At 43.9% G+C, this 15683-nt stretch overlaps 1 pseudogene; it reads left to right on the top strand.

Annotated features, from left to right (window-relative positions):
- The first annotated feature begins 9759 nt into the window (after window positions 1–9759).
- The window catches only part of LOC119515985, a 59173-nt pseudogene continuing 53249 nt past the window's right edge, over window positions 9760–15683 (top strand).

The following is a 15683-nucleotide window of genomic DNA, read 5'->3' as shown; positions in this document are numbered from 1 at the left end:
CCATCCCGGCCCAATATCATGTAGCCACTATTGACATCAAAGACTGTTTCTTTTCCATCCCGCTACATGAGCAAGACCGCCCGCGCTTTGCCTTTACAGTTCCCGTCCCCAATCACGCGGGCGCGGCTAGTAGGTATCAATGGAAAGTCCTCCCTCAAGGGATGCGTAACAGTCCGGCCATCTGCCAAATGTATGTTAATCACGCAGTGGCCCCCCTGTGAAAGCGGGCCATGCTCATCCATTACATGGATGACATCTTGGTGGCCTCTGAGGACGCCGAGGCGCTTCCTCTAATCCTTAAAGACCTCACCACTAATTTAGCTGACCTCGGCCTTACGATTCAACCCGATAAAGTTCAAATTGTGCCACCATTAGCCTTCTTAGGATTTAGTATTGATAAAACCATTGCTCCGTCCGCTCCTCAGCTGGACATACCGGACCGGGTCACTATCACTGAGCTTCAACAGCTCTGCGGTCAGATCAATTGGCTCCGCTCTGCGTTGCCGATCACCACAGCACAGCTACAACCACTCTTTACGCTGTTGAGTGTCCCTGAAGCCCCGCCGCTAGCAATCTCCCGGCGCATTAAGCTTACCCAAGAGGCAAAGGAAGCCATTGCCACAATTAACAAGGCACTCGTTGCCTGCTGTCTCAACAGATTCAACACCAAGGAAGGCAATCTTATAGCACACATCCTCCCTACGCCCGGCACACCTATGGGCTGCCTGTGGCAGGAAGGCCCTCTACTTTGGGCGCATCCCGCTAAAAGTCGACTTAGGAAGATTTGCCTTACAGTGCGGCTCTGGATCAGCCTAGCTTCAGATCTAGTTACCTTGGCCGTTCATGTATTCGGAGAGCCGCCAGAAAAAATTGTTTGGCCCCTAGACACAGGCCAAACCCGCCTGCTTATACGTGACAACCCGGACATGCAAATCCTTTTAGAAGGATTTCAGGGGGAATTCAGCTGTCACTATCCCAGCCATCGGCTGTTACAGGGACTCGCCAAGCTTCCCTTCCGCAGCCCCTTCCATCCTTTCCCCTCCTCTGCACCCATCCCGGGTGCCAACACCGTCTTTACTGACGCCTCCAAAACCCGTTTCGCCTTCCTCTCTTATTCACAGGACCATCCAGAACCCCGCCTATTCAGTTATGTCAACCTTCATTCAGTCCAAGTGGGGGAAATTCTGGCAGTGTCATACGCACTAAACGCCCACTGCAACCACCCAGTAAACATTTTCACAGACAGCCTCTACACGTATCAGGTCTGCCGAGTCCTCGCGTTTTCCACCTTTTTCCCCGGAAACTCGGCCATTGATAAAGCACTTTCTAACCTCAGAAGCATCCTGGAGCATCGACAGGATCCTTGGTTCATTAGCCACATTCGTAGTCACTCAAGCCTTCCGGGGCCCCTGGCTAATGGCAATAGTATAGTAGACCAAGCAGTCTCAACTCAAAATACCCAAGCTATGCTAACCCACACGGCAGCCCCTCCGGGGGATGCTATTAACCAGGCCAAGTTATTGCATTCCAGGTTTCACTTTTCGGCTACGTCGTTACATCATCTATTTGGCCTCCCCTTAGATACCTGTAAACATCTTGTCCGCAATTGTGCAACTTGTGCGCCCTTTGCGCCACTGGGCCCCTTACAACCTCAAGGAGTCAACCCACGAGGCTTAAAACCAAATTCTAGATGGCAAATGGATGTAACTCATGTTCCGTCCTTTGGGCGCCTCAAGTATGTACATGTAATGATTGACACCTTCTCGGCCATGTGTTATGCAGTCCCCCCTCGCCGGGGAAACGGCCAAACACTGTATCAAAGCCCTGAGACAAGGAATTCTCTTCATGGGAGTCCCCTGGGACCTAAAAATGGACAATGGGCCTGCCTATCGCAGTGCCTCTTTTGCGGCTTTTCTTCAGTTATATAACATCACCCATCATTTCGGCATCCCCTATAATCCACAGGGACAAGCCATTGTAGAAGCAATCCATCGCCGCTTAAAAATACAAATTGAAAAAGAAAGGGCAATGCTCCCCCAGGCAACTCCAGGGGACCTTGTTATAGCAGCCCTTATTCACCTTAATCTACTCACATTCAATAAGGAAGGGCTTTCGCCCCTACATAAACATTGGGGGCCCTCGTATAGGCCCACCCAGGCCCCGATGGTTTACTGGAAGGACCCGGAGAATAATACCTGGAAAGGTCCCTCCCCACTTCTCGCCCAGGGGCGCGGGTTTGCTTGTGTTTTTCCAGATGATGCAGCACAACCAATATGGATCCCAGGAAGGGCAATCCGGCCCGCCACCAGCAACCACGCGTCCAACGAGACGGGAACGCCGTCGTCTCCGCAGCCTGGTGCACCAGATGACAACAGTATACCTGGGCCTGGACCCCAGTCCGAGCAGAGCGCAGCAGCGGCGAGAAATTAGAAAAATTATACGCCTCTATAAACAGGCGAAAACCAATGTCATACACCCTCTCAACCCTCACCCAAGCATAACCTCCCTTCTAATGGTCATGTTAGTTCTTGCCTCTTCTACCCAGGGCGATCCCCACCAACCTTGGAAGTGGACTCTTGCGCGTTGGAAAGACTCCACAGTAATTTTTTCCAACACCACAGCGGGATCTCCCTCCTTCGTCTTTTATGCCATTGATCTGTTTGTCCCTCCTAATCCAAAACCTCCTGGTTATCCAGGCAGCCTAAAAATTCAAGATTATTATGTTCAGGATTATTATATGTGTCCAGCTTCAAATCCTGGAAAATCATATTGTAAATCCCCAAAGGACTATTACTGCCAGTACTGGGGGTGTGAAACATTAGCCACTGGCTGGAAACCTTCTGTCCCTGACAAATTTCTAAACCTCGCAGTAATCCCGTATACTTGCCAAAATTCAGGCTATCGCTATTTCAACAGGTACCTTTGTCCTAAAAGATTAATGCTCACCATACAAAACCCTGCCGATACGTCTTGGCTCCTAGGTAAAACTTGGGGCTTCCGAATTTGGCTATCGGGGTTCGATCGGGGAACCCTTATAATCATAAGAAAGGAGGCTTTAAACCAACCAAAGAAAAATACTGTTATAAAAAAGCCCTTTAACATTGGTCCCAATAAAGTCATTAACCCCCTTTTTCCACAGCTCTCCAGCCGCACCTTAGTTCCAACTAAACGCACTTCAACTACATCTCAAACCCCACCACCCCAGCTTCCTCTGCCCCCTTCTCGTTATTCCTCTCCCCTCCTCAGCCTCATCCAAGCCGCCTTTGCCTCAGTGAACTCCTCCAACCCCAATTTTACCTCCTCCTGCTGGCTCTGCCTCTCCACCTCTTCCTCACTGTATGAGCCAGTTGCCTCCAACCTCTCCTTTTCAGAAAACACAGAGGACAGCCCCTTGGAATGCAATTGGAATACCTCTGCCGCCCCCCTGACCTTTCATTCAGTCTCCTATACAGGAAAGTGCGTCCGCCCTCGCTCCAGTAACTCTCCCGACCTCACTGCCTGTGCCAGCTACTCATCTCCCAGCAGCTCGGCAAAATTTCTCATTCCTCATAACTCCTCCCAATGGCTCTGCTCCTCTACAGGACTTACCGCCTGTCTCAGCACGAATATCATCAGTGAATATAAAGAAACTTGCCTCCTAATTGTCCTTATCCCTAGGGTCTTATACCACAGCGAAGAAGACTTCTTCCTCCGTCTGGAAAGAACTGCAGCTCCTGTCCTTCTGCAAAAGCGAGAGCCCATCACCGTCCTCACAATTGCCTCCCTCCTAGGTCTTGCCGGCACTAGCACCGGAATCGCTGCACTAGCCAGTCAAGGCTCCCCCCTAACTCACCTCAGGGCGGCTGTTGACGAGGACATTCGTCACCTACAAAACGCTATTTCCCATCTAAAAGATTCTGTCAATTCCCTCTCTGAGGTAGTGCTCCAAAACCGCCGAGGTCTTGACCTTCTCCTCCTCAAAGAGGGAGGCCTCTGCGCCGCCCTAGGAGAAGAGTGCTGTGTTTATGCCAATTCCACAGGTCTCGTCGAGGACAGTCTGAAAAGGGTCCGAGGAGGACTGAAAAAGCGTAAAAGAGATCGTGAAGCCACCAGTTATTGGTCCAGTTTTTTCACTCCCATCCTCCCATACATCCTTCCTTTTCTTGGCCCCCTATTAATAATTATTCTAGCTCTCATCTTAGGACCCTGCCTCATCCGCAAAATTGTCCAGCTTGTAAGAAAACAAACGGATGCCATTTTTTCCTCGTTCGTGCAAATCCAGTATCAGCAACTCGCCACCTCTGACGCCCCCCACTCCAAGATGACAGCCAACCCTCCGCGACCTCAACGCCACCGGTCAACCCGCCGACCGTGAGGCCCTTCCCAATCACCTGAACATCGCTCTCGCCTCGAGTTCCAGCTTCTCTGAACCCCTGAACTTTAAACCCCTCACCTTCGCCCAGCCCGCTGCAGTGAAGCCATTGTCAAGCGCCCGGGCACCACACCAACACTGAGCTCCAGCCTCACCGAGCCACCGTCAATCCCTTTTTCCCTTCCCTAACCTCCCCCTTCCCTCACCCTTAGCGGGCCTCTCCGGTAAAGCCTCTTCCTCTAATTAGAAAAGAAAGGGGAATTGCGGGTGACTGAGCTTGTACCTCAGCTTGCCAGGCCTGGGCCAGGGGACCTGATCACCCCCTGGGGAGGGTAGTAGGTACGGGCGTGAGTGCCCTCTGCAGCCCCCCCGAGCCTAGGGAGCGGGGTCAAGGCAGCTCCCTTTTCCTCACCCAAAATGTCACGGGCAGGGGAGGCTTGCCGGAGGAAACCGCCTTTCTCCCAACTGCCCTTTCCCCACTTCCTTATCTTACCCACTCACTCCCTGGTGCCAAGGCAACTCCTGCCACCGCCAGCGCGCATGCACCGTGGCCAGAACAACCCCCGCCCGCTGCAACGGCTCCTGCGTCCTCTCAGAACCAATCCTAGCCCCTCTCCCTTCAGTATTGCCATTTAAGGCTACTTCACCTCCTTTCCAGCCCTGCCCTTCTTACCAGCCTATATAACCTGTAATCACCCCTGAATAAATCTCTTTGGCGCATACTCCTACTGGATGAAGAGTGTCTTGTCCTTATCGCCGCCCTCCACACCTTGCACGCCTCTCGCCGAGGACCCGGCCAAGTCCTCCGCCTCGCCCTCGCCTCCGGGAAAGAGCCCCCGCCGCCGGTACCCTTTAAGCAGCCCCGAGAGCTGAGGGCTCAGCTACCGGCCGCCCCTCCCCCCAGAAGCAGTAACCCCGACCGCACCTTTTCCTCTCACAACCATGATTGACCAAGCACCGTTTGTCTCATCTGTGCAACTGGGGCTGGTCAACACAACTTATCTTCAGTTTACACTCCTGACTGTTGACCAGTTTTGATCCACTCATCTCTGAATATGTCTTTCTATTTTATCATCTCATGAATAGAACTTGAGAGATGCTTATTGTATAATGGATGTTCAATAATGTCTTTTAAATATTAAATAATATATATGTTAAAAAATCACCTCCATCCTTTTTCCAAGTGATGTGGCAGTAATGTGATGTGAAAAGGCCTTGTCCTCAATGTAAAGTCATCAGTTATTGTGGCAGAATTTGGGGATTATTGAGAACCCCATAAGGCATGTCCCAGGATAGGACCTGGTGCATAAGGTCTTCAGAAATTCCATGACTGGAGGTGCCCTGAGGGTAGAAAATCAAGTCCATATGCAGATTAAGTTTTCCCACCATAAGGACACTGCTGAACAACAAAGTGCATATTTCATGGGTGAAATATTTCCACATCTCCCTGTTTGATGCCTTGAATGTGAGGTTATCAATTTGTTACATTATTTCAGATGGATGAACCTCTGTGTATATTGTTTGCTTTACATAACTTTATAGCTCTTATTTTTAATGAAATTACTCAAATATAATTTTACTAATAAAATTTCACTGCAATTCAAACTTAAGCCTCCTAGCAGTCTTGAGACCAGTTTTATTTCTTCTTTTCCACAATATCAACAGAGAAGTCCTCAGAATAAATTCCACATGCTGACATGAGTCTTTGTTCTGTGCCTGTGCATATCCCTGGACTTGTCCCCTTTCCTTATGGTCCTGTTACTCCCAGCTATTTCCTAGGCCCTGGACCCTGGACTCAGTGGTTCTGAGCTTCCCAATACCTGCCCTGTTCCTGTCCCATAGACTCTTTCTAGTGGGAGTCATTGGGCAAAGATAGCATGTGTTTTCTTATCTTGTGACTGTGCTGTGTGATACACTTACAGACAATCTTATTTCATTTTCCAAAATCACACAGTAGAAGAAAATTATACCTGAGTCTAACATGTCAAAAGACTTCCCGGGTGATAGTAGAAATCTGTAGCCTGCAGCATGGACATGGTGATTTCAGGAACACACATTTTATTCCCTTACTTCCAGCAATACACACAATCCTTTCTCCTGATTTCCAAGGTCCTTTTTGTTTCTCACTAAAGGAAAAAAAATAGGAGATGATGCTAAAAGGCAAGGTGGGAGACTAATCAGAAGTTTGACAGTGGACCAAAGATGGATATTTTTAAAAATCCATGAGCATGTTGAAAAAAAGGATTAGTTTCTTCTGTGAACTCTCAGTATGATAGATGATGGGATTAGATAGGTGAATAAAAACTAAAATAAACACAGATACTCCTGTTAATATACTGCTATCTATAATCATATAACCATAACTACAGCTTCAGGGTTGATGGGTTGACATTGCTCACTTTTGTAAACAAAGTTTTATCGGCACCCAGCATGCTCATTATATATCACCTATGGCCACTTTCAGTGGAACAATTGAGTAGTTGCTATAGAGACCCTATGAACCACAAAGACTGAATGATTTACTATGGGCCCTTTATTTCCCTGTCACTGTAGTGTTGGGTGCCTGAAATGTGATTAGTATGATTTCAGAACTAAATCTTTAATTTCCTTTAATATTATTTAATTGAAATTCACATTTCTAATTTATACTTGATTCCATTAGGGGAAAATATATTTGGCACAACTTGGCCATTTGAATTCACTATAATTTACTATTCAATTGCAAATTTCATGAAATCTAAATTAAGATGTGCTGTAAATGTAAAATACAAACTGAATTTAAAAATTGGTACAAAAAGAGAATGTAAACTATCTCATTAATAATTTGTTTTACATTGATTGCATGTTGAGATGATATCTTAGATTTTTTGTGAGATAAAACATATTATTAAAATTAAATTCACCTGTTTAATAAAAAAGAAGCTATATCACCACCATTTCACAGATGTGAAGCTACAAACATAAAAATAGAGGGTTTTTTTGACATCCATGAACACGTATCTGGTAAGCATGAGCCCCTGTCTGGACCTGTGGTCCTCACCGTTGGACTCACCTGCTGCTCTGAACCAGCACCAGGACACTGTGGGACAACCTAGTGAGCTTTACATGGCCACAGCTACCTTTGTGTAATGAGAGCCCATTGTTGTATTGCTACATTCTCGTGTTTACCTGAATCATGTGAAAGAGAACCAGAGCATGGGAATTGCTTTCCTAGGTTCTCTGAGACATCATGTCATCATTTATGCCACCATCTCTCCTGTGGTGCCAGTTGGAAACTGTTATATACCCCAGAAAAGGCCATGTTCTTTTGGTCCAGTCTTATGGAGGTGGAATTATTTTGAATGGGATATTTTGATTAGGTTGTTTCCATGCTGGTGTGATCACACCCATTCAGGGTGGATATTAATTAGATTACTGGGGTCAAGAGAACTGACATGCTACACATACCCAGATTCTTGGAGATGCTTGGAGATGCAGATAGAAGGATGTTTGGAGATGCTAAGTTGAGAGATGAATCCCAGAGATTTCCCCAGAGAAGCTAAGAGAGAACCCCAAAGTCTTAGAGAGAAATGCCCTGGGAAAAAAAAGCAAAGATGCACAGAGACTGAAAGGGAGAAGCTAAGAGAAACAGAAGCCCAGACACATTTTGGGGAAACCCATTTTGAAATCAAGACCCAGGAACAAAGGACCACAATGCACGAGTCATGTGCCTTCCCAGCTGACAGAGGTGTTCCAGACATCACTGGCCTTTTTTCAATGAAGGTTTCTTCTTGTTGATGCCTTAGTTTGGACACCTCTATGGCTTTAATACTGTCAATTTGTTACCTAATAAATACTCTTTATAAAAGAAAATCCATTTCTGGTATTTTGCATAATGGCAGCTTCAGCAAACTGGAAAACTTTCTTGCCAATATACCCAATTTTATGTTTTGTGACTTCTTGATTGAAATAAGAGCTGTTCTATGATTGAATGCATATATTTGAAGTAATTCATAAGTGAATGCCCATGCATCCAGCACTGGAATCAGGACAGTGTGCAATTCAAATACCCTTACAAATTTTTTCTTCTCCCTATGTAATTTCTCCTCCCTCCTCTTTCAACCTTTCACCCTGACTCGAGGCAAATACTGATCTTCCATATGGTGCATTGGGTAATTTGCATCCACAATTTTTGTAAATTGAATCATACAATATATGCTTTTGTACACTTTTCATTCAGTGAAATTTTTAGTAATCCATGCATATTATACTGAGTCCAGAGCATTCATTGTCCCAATGCTGAATACCTTTCCAATGTACATATATGCCTCAGTGTGCTTATCTAGTCACCTGTTGATGTACACTTGGATTGATTCAAGTTTCTTGCTATGAGAAGTGTAATACCCAGATAAAAATCTCTTTATTTTTTCAACAGAAACAGGAAAACTTCAAATTAAATAATTAACATCAACATGTCAGGTAATTGAAATCACAAGACAACAAAGGAACTTGTGAAATGGAGAGGCAGATTTTTGCAGGGAGAAACAAAACCCAAAATTTAGCTTACCTGAGGGAGATGCCAACAAGTGGTTATTTACCTCATTAAAAGATCCAAGGAAATGTTTAGGTTTCCTAGTTTGCAGGAATGCAATATATCACAAATGGGTGACCTTTACAGTGGGGATTTATTAAGTTAAAATTTACAGTTCTAAGGCCATATGAAAGTCCCAACTAAGTCATTACAAGGATGTTGCCTTCTATGAAGATAGGCAGCCTGCATCCTGGGTTCCTCTGTCAGCTAGCAAGGTGCATGGCCAGTGTCTGCTGCTCCTTTCCTCCGAGGTTTCATTGCTTTAAGCTCCTGGTTCCAGTGGCTTCTTCTCTGGGATACTGTGTGTACTTTTTCAGCTGCTTCTGGGTTTTCTCTAAGGTCTCTCTGATTTTTCTGCTTTTATCATCTCATAACACAGTTCCAATAAAAGGACAGAGTCCCACCTTGAATGAGGTGAGTCACATCTCAAATAGAAATAACCTAGCCCAAAGGTCCAACTCACAATAGGTCTTTATTTTTACAACAACAACACAGGAATGGGTTAAAAGAATGTGGACTTGGCCCTGCAAATGGAGTCACAGGCAGCACTGCATGCTCACTTGGCATTGGGGTTGCTGGAGGGGGGTCAGGGGCAAGGAAGCCACTGGGCTCAGACTGGGCCAGGATCATGGGTGGTCTGTGTCATCCTTTGCACCTGAGCTGGGATGCACCAGGGACTGTGTAGGGGTGGCCTTGGCAGCTGCAGCAGCATTGACAGTTGTGGATGGATGAGCTTCTGCTGCAACACAGGGAGCCAGTCATGCCAGGCCAGTGAGCAGAGGCATTGGTGGTGGCAACAGAGTGGCAGCAGCTGCAGCCAGAGTGCAGCACACCCCTCATGGCTGCCCAGAGCAAGCCAAGATACCTGGTGGCTACAACAGGGAGCCAGCACTGACTCACCCATTCCTGGATCTGGAGACAACCTGGTTGCCAGGGTGCCTCGCAGGGCCCTGAGTGGAGTGAGGAGCTCTTCTGCCTGGATAGAAAGAAACTTGAGGCCATGTTGCAAACTGCTGGTGAAGGAAAAGGCAAAAGTGGAGAAGACTTTTTTCCAAAAGACCATGGAGGAAACAGATACACAGATTGCTTGGCCATCAAAAGTGAAGATTGGTGTCAAATCCAAGAAATATCCCCATATTAAGTTTTCTGTAAAGAAAGATGTTAAAGAAACCAAGGAAATGATCATGTCTGTCTTAGAGACAAAAAGCACTTCAATCATGTTGAAGATAAATGTTTCACATACAGAACATTCACATGTAATTGGGAGAGGTGGCTGTAGTATTTAAAAACTAATGGAAGAAACAGGATGCCACCTCCACTTTCCAGATTCCAACAGGAATAAACAATTTGAATTCTTTCTCTTTTCAGCACAGCCAAAAACCTACATCATTTCAGTATCATTTAAACAGCATTCCTGAATGCCCAAGCCATGTTAACCAATATTTTGTTGCCTGGAGTGCCCACCTATGGTCACACAGCTCCATCTCCTCCTTCTGGTTTGATTCCTACAGATGTCCATATCAACAATATGCAGACAGAAGGCAAAAAATCTCAGCTTCTTTAAATGGGCATGCACAGTCTCCAAATACAAAATATGATGCAAAATCCACTTCAAGATTTGGAGAAAAAGTGCTGAATGCAAATCATGGTGAGCCATCCAGACAGAAAACTGGGACTGAGAAAGCATCCCTAAAACCAAGCCCTGCAGAACGTATTAATGATTTTTTCATTGAAGCAGGCATGCCCCAAAGTCCTTCCCATTCTCCAAATGCTTTTGACTTGAAACAGATGATGAGTCCTGGCTTAGGTTTTCTAGCCATAGCACTAGCTAGAAAAGATGCACAGTCTCTGCAGTTTCATGTTATGGAGCAAGAAAAGGGAACCCCAGGCAAGGCCAGAAAACTCCTCCCAGCAGCCCTCTGCACCAGCCCCTGGGGATGGTCTCTGAGTTCCCCCTGATGGTCCTGAGGATCCACTGCAGCCCAGCCACTCCTGTGCCCTCAGGGGAGATTGGTATCTGGGCTCACCCTGACTTCCCCTCACTATGCCTCTCACACAGTAATACCTGTCTATGTCCTCTGGTCTCAGGTTGGTCAGCTTTAATTAAACTTAGTCCTTGGAGTATTCTTTGCTGATGGCAAGTAGTGACTGAAGTGTTGGCTTATAATTTGTGCTACCAACAACCCATATTGCATGGACCCATTCCAGCCCCTTTTCTGGAACCTGGCAGATCCAGTGAATATCATCTGGATAAAGATAATCCAGATACAGAGCAGAAGATGGAAAAGGGTTTGTGAGGGCTTTACTAGGCCAGTTCCTAACTCCTGTAGCTGCATCTCAGACAGGAAACCCGAGGACAAGGAAACCACAGTGAGTCATGTGCTCAGATGTATCATTCCCATTACATTTATGTATGAATGCTGAGACACTCACATCTGGGAGCTGCCACTAGAAAGAAGAACCACAGGGCTTTCATGTTTTTGAGGACAAGGTCCATGACTCCCAGAAAATATTTTCCAGGGGAAGAGCAAGTCTGAATTTAAATAAATGTCATGTTTTTTTTCCTAATTTTATTTTGAAATAAATTCAAACTTACAGGAAGAGTTGCAAAAACAATACAAACCCGAAACACAGAACTCCAGCATACCTCAAACACCTCCCACAATACCCCAATCCACCAACTTTAACATACTATCACACCACCATTTCTTTCTTTCCCTCCCTCCCTCCCTCCCTATCATCCATCATCTACTGCTCTGTCTTCTGAATATAATCGAGCAAGCTGCATAATCCTTGAACAAACAATATAATTCACATATACCTTTCCCATGAACAAGAACATTCTTTTATGCAATCCCATAAAGCACAGCTAAGAAGTTCAAGAATTTCAACATTGATACAAAGCTTACATCTATACTTCCTTTTTTTTCCTTACATCCCAACTGTGTCCCTTTGAGCCTCCTCTCCTCCATCCTCAGATCCCATTTAGGATCATCCCTGGCATTTAATTGTCATTATCTATTTCAACTGTCTTTTTTTTTCAATTGTGGAAACATATATACAGCCTAAATTTTCCCATTCCAACCCCTCCCTAGCATTCCATTAGTGGGATTAGTCACATTTAGAATATTGCAATGCCATCAACTTCCCACCATCCATTACTAGAAATTTCCCATCACCCCAAACAGAAACTCTACACTCATTTCTTAACTCCCTATTGCCCCTTCCCCCTCTTCTCATAACCCATACTCTACTTTTCATCTCTATGTTCATATGCTCTGACATTTTTTTGTGTTTACTGTGGTGCTTTAATGTAACATCTTAAATCTATAACAATCTTGTTTTTCTTCAATACCAACTTAACCTCAATAGGACATATAAACTATGTTCGTATACTTTTAATTTCCCCCACCTTAATGTAGTTCTTGTCAAAAATTACATATTGTACATTGTGTCCAAAACCACTGGTTTATCATTACAGTTTATGTATTTTAGATCCTGTAGGAAGTAAATAGTAGAGTTACAAATCAAAAATACAGTAGTATTGGTATTTATATTTACCATGAGAACTTTATTGGAAATGTTTATATCTTCATGTGGTTTCAGTCAATTGTTTAGTGTTCCTTCCTTTCAGCCTCCTCAATTCCCTTTAGCATTTCTCATTGGACTGATCTACTGGTGACTTTCATCTTCCCCTCATTTTTAACCTCTAGGTGTTTGTGAATTTTCTATGTCTCTGATGGTTGTTGACTTCTATTTATATTCCATTGTGGTCAGAGAATGTGCTTTGAATAAATTCATATATATATTTTTTTAATTTATTGAGACTTGTTTTATGTCCCAGCCCATGGTCAATTCTGGAGAAAGATCTGTGATCACCAGAGAATAATGTGTATCCTGGTGACCTGGGATGAAATATTCTATACATGTCTGCTAAATTTCTCTATATATGTCTCTCTTTTCTTTGTTTCTCTGTCAGTAGGGCTCCATTTTGTATCTGAAGTAGGGAAGGTCTTTTATTAGCAAAATCTCTCAGCATTTGTTTGTCTGTGAAAAATTTAACCTCCCCCTCAAAGTTAAAGGAGAGTTTTGCTGGATAAAGTATTCTTGGTTGGAAATTTTTCTCTCTCAGAATTTTAAATAAGTCATGCCACTGCCTTCTCACCACTATGGTGGCCACTGGGTAGTCACTACTTAGTCTTATGTTGTTTCCTTTTTATGTGGTGAGTTGCTTTTCTCTTGCTGCTTTCAGAACTGGCTTCTTCTCTTCACTATTTTACAGTCTGAACGGAATATGTCTTGGAATAGGTTTATTTGGATTTATTCTATTTGGAGTTCCCTGGGCTTTTATGCTTTGTGTATTTATATTGTGTAGAAGGTTTGGGAAGTATTCCCCAACAATTTTTTGAATACTCTTTCTAGAACTTTACCCTTCTCTTCTTCTGGGACACCAATGAGTCTTAAATTTGGATATTTTATTTTATCTATCATGAACACACGAAGACTTGTCCACTTGGTCAATGGATCCTTGGCCCCCATGGTTTAGAAGTCACCAATCAGAGATTTCCCAAGAGTAAACATGGAAGGAAAAATTGCCTCATGTGATCCTCAAATTGTAAGTCCTCTTTCTCCCAGGAACAAGGAAATGGAGAAAAACATGGAGAGTTTATGCAGTGGCAGTTTGTGAAGTCATAATCAATAAGATAACATTACAGTGTTTAATCTTACAAAGTAGTATGTAGTTTTTGTTGAAGTGTGTTAATGAGGGTGAAATTTCCTATATTCTAAGATTTACCCTAAAATAGATGGCCTTGTGGATTAAGTGTTCAAAGCCCATACCCTGACTACAGTCTACTAGAAAACAAAAGGGAAGGCTACTTCTGATGAAAACTCAAAATGAGCCTATTCTCTCAGAACAGGCCACTCAGAAGAAAATTCTGAAGACATGGAGTTTCCCAGAGAAATCTCAAAACATCTCATCCTTACTTGCACTTTTATCTTATGCCCTTAGTGAATATATCCACAAATTAGACCAGACATTGTTCAAATTCTGTATGTGAGTCTAAAGTAAAAATGTAAAAATGTTTCCTCTTATTACAACAGTAGAAGTCAGAGAACCATAAATCTAGGGAGATAACACAGGGGAAGTTTTCAGTTGGAGAGGAAGCCCCAGAACCTAACAGGAAACCAGCTGTGAGCATCACATCAGCACCTGCACCTGGAGCTGGACCCTGTGCTCTGTGGTCCCTGAGCACCCCCTGCAGGCCAGTCCACTCCCAACACCCTGAAGGGAATGCTCACTGAAGGGAAAGCTTCTTTCTGGCTTCCCAATGACTCTTCCTCACTGTTTATTTCATACAGTAACACAAGGCTGTAATCTTGATTCTAAGTTTTGTGTATTTCAGATAAACTGTATTCCTGTTTTCTTCCCAGATGGTGAATCAGCACTTCATGAAATCTGTACCTCTTAGTACCTACATCAGTTTTTAAATCTCCAACATATTTCAGTCACCTTCATGGTGTCTGTCAGAGCCAATCCATCCAGCAGATACTGAATTTGAATCAAGGACTCCAGGGGAGAATGTCATAGACACTGCAGATGGCAATAAATCTCCACCAACTGATCCTCACATTGGATGTTTGTGAATGCAAAGGCATCCTGGTCAGAAAAACTTGCATATATCCAAATTTTTGATCAGTGCTGTCCACTCACATTCATGTGCTCAATACTGTCTGTTCTCCAGAAAATGACCTTTTTTTAAAAATTGTGGAATATAACATATATACATAAAAGTGATGACTTTCCAAGTGCAACTTAAAAACTAGTAAGCAAATTTCAGAGAATGTTATAGGTTACAGTTCCATAGTTTCATTTACTTCCTTATTGTGAAATATAACATTTACATAAAAGGGGATAACTATAAAATTACAATGGAACAAGCTGATGCAGAGCAAATTCCAATCAACATGGGTTGCAGTTCCACCATCTCAGTTTCTTCCCTCTAGCCATTCTAATACCTTAGCAACTAAGAAAAAAATAATGAAAGCATTCAGCTTTCATACTTCTTAAATTTGATATAGTCTATTGCTATTCCTTCCTCAAGTTAAACCACTTTCCCCTTTTCATGAATGACTAGGTAGCAGCCCTCCTAACTTTTCATGTTGAAAAGTCAGTCAAAAATATGAAAAAAGTGGGGCTGTTTTGTTGATGTTAAGGAAGAAGCTGTTGCCTCTGGGTTTTGGGAATTAGCTGGTATAGGAACAATCTGGAGGATTTAAGTTTCTGAAGAAAATACTGAGTGAAACTTTTATAGAGTCTTAGAGAGGGGCCTGGCTATTTCTTAGGGTTTGTGGGACTACATTGGCTTGAACTTATCATACTTGACCACTTGACTTATCTCTCTGAAGCTTTCATAGGAGTAACCTCCAGGACGGTCTCTTGACATTATTTGAAATCTCTTAAAAAGGAAACCTTTTTCTGTTACATTTCTTTCCCCCCTTTTTGTCAAAAATTCATTCTCCTTTTACAACAACAGTAAAAGAAAACTCAGCTTATCACAAACTTCATGGTGAACTGCCTCTTTTAGGTCTCAGTCACCAAGTGTGTTGACCTGGGAAATAATGCTGGGGCTCTCTCTCAGTGCTGCATGGTCTGGGCAAGGATGGTTTTTAGCAGCAGGAGAGGGGCCCTATTTGCATTTCCTCCTATAATTCAGGAAGGTCTGTGTTTGGTGGCCTTCAGCAAGGATAGTGTCCATAGCA

The sequence above is a fragment of the Choloepus didactylus genome, chromosome 19 (assembly GCF_015220235.1).
Source record: "Choloepus didactylus isolate mChoDid1 chromosome 19, mChoDid1.pri, whole genome shotgun sequence".
NCBI classification, from domain to species: domain Eukaryota; kingdom Metazoa; phylum Chordata; class Mammalia; order Pilosa; family Megalonychidae; genus Choloepus; species Choloepus didactylus.
Note: the sequence above shows the minus strand (reverse complement) of the source record. Positions and strands in the feature narration are given on the sequence as shown.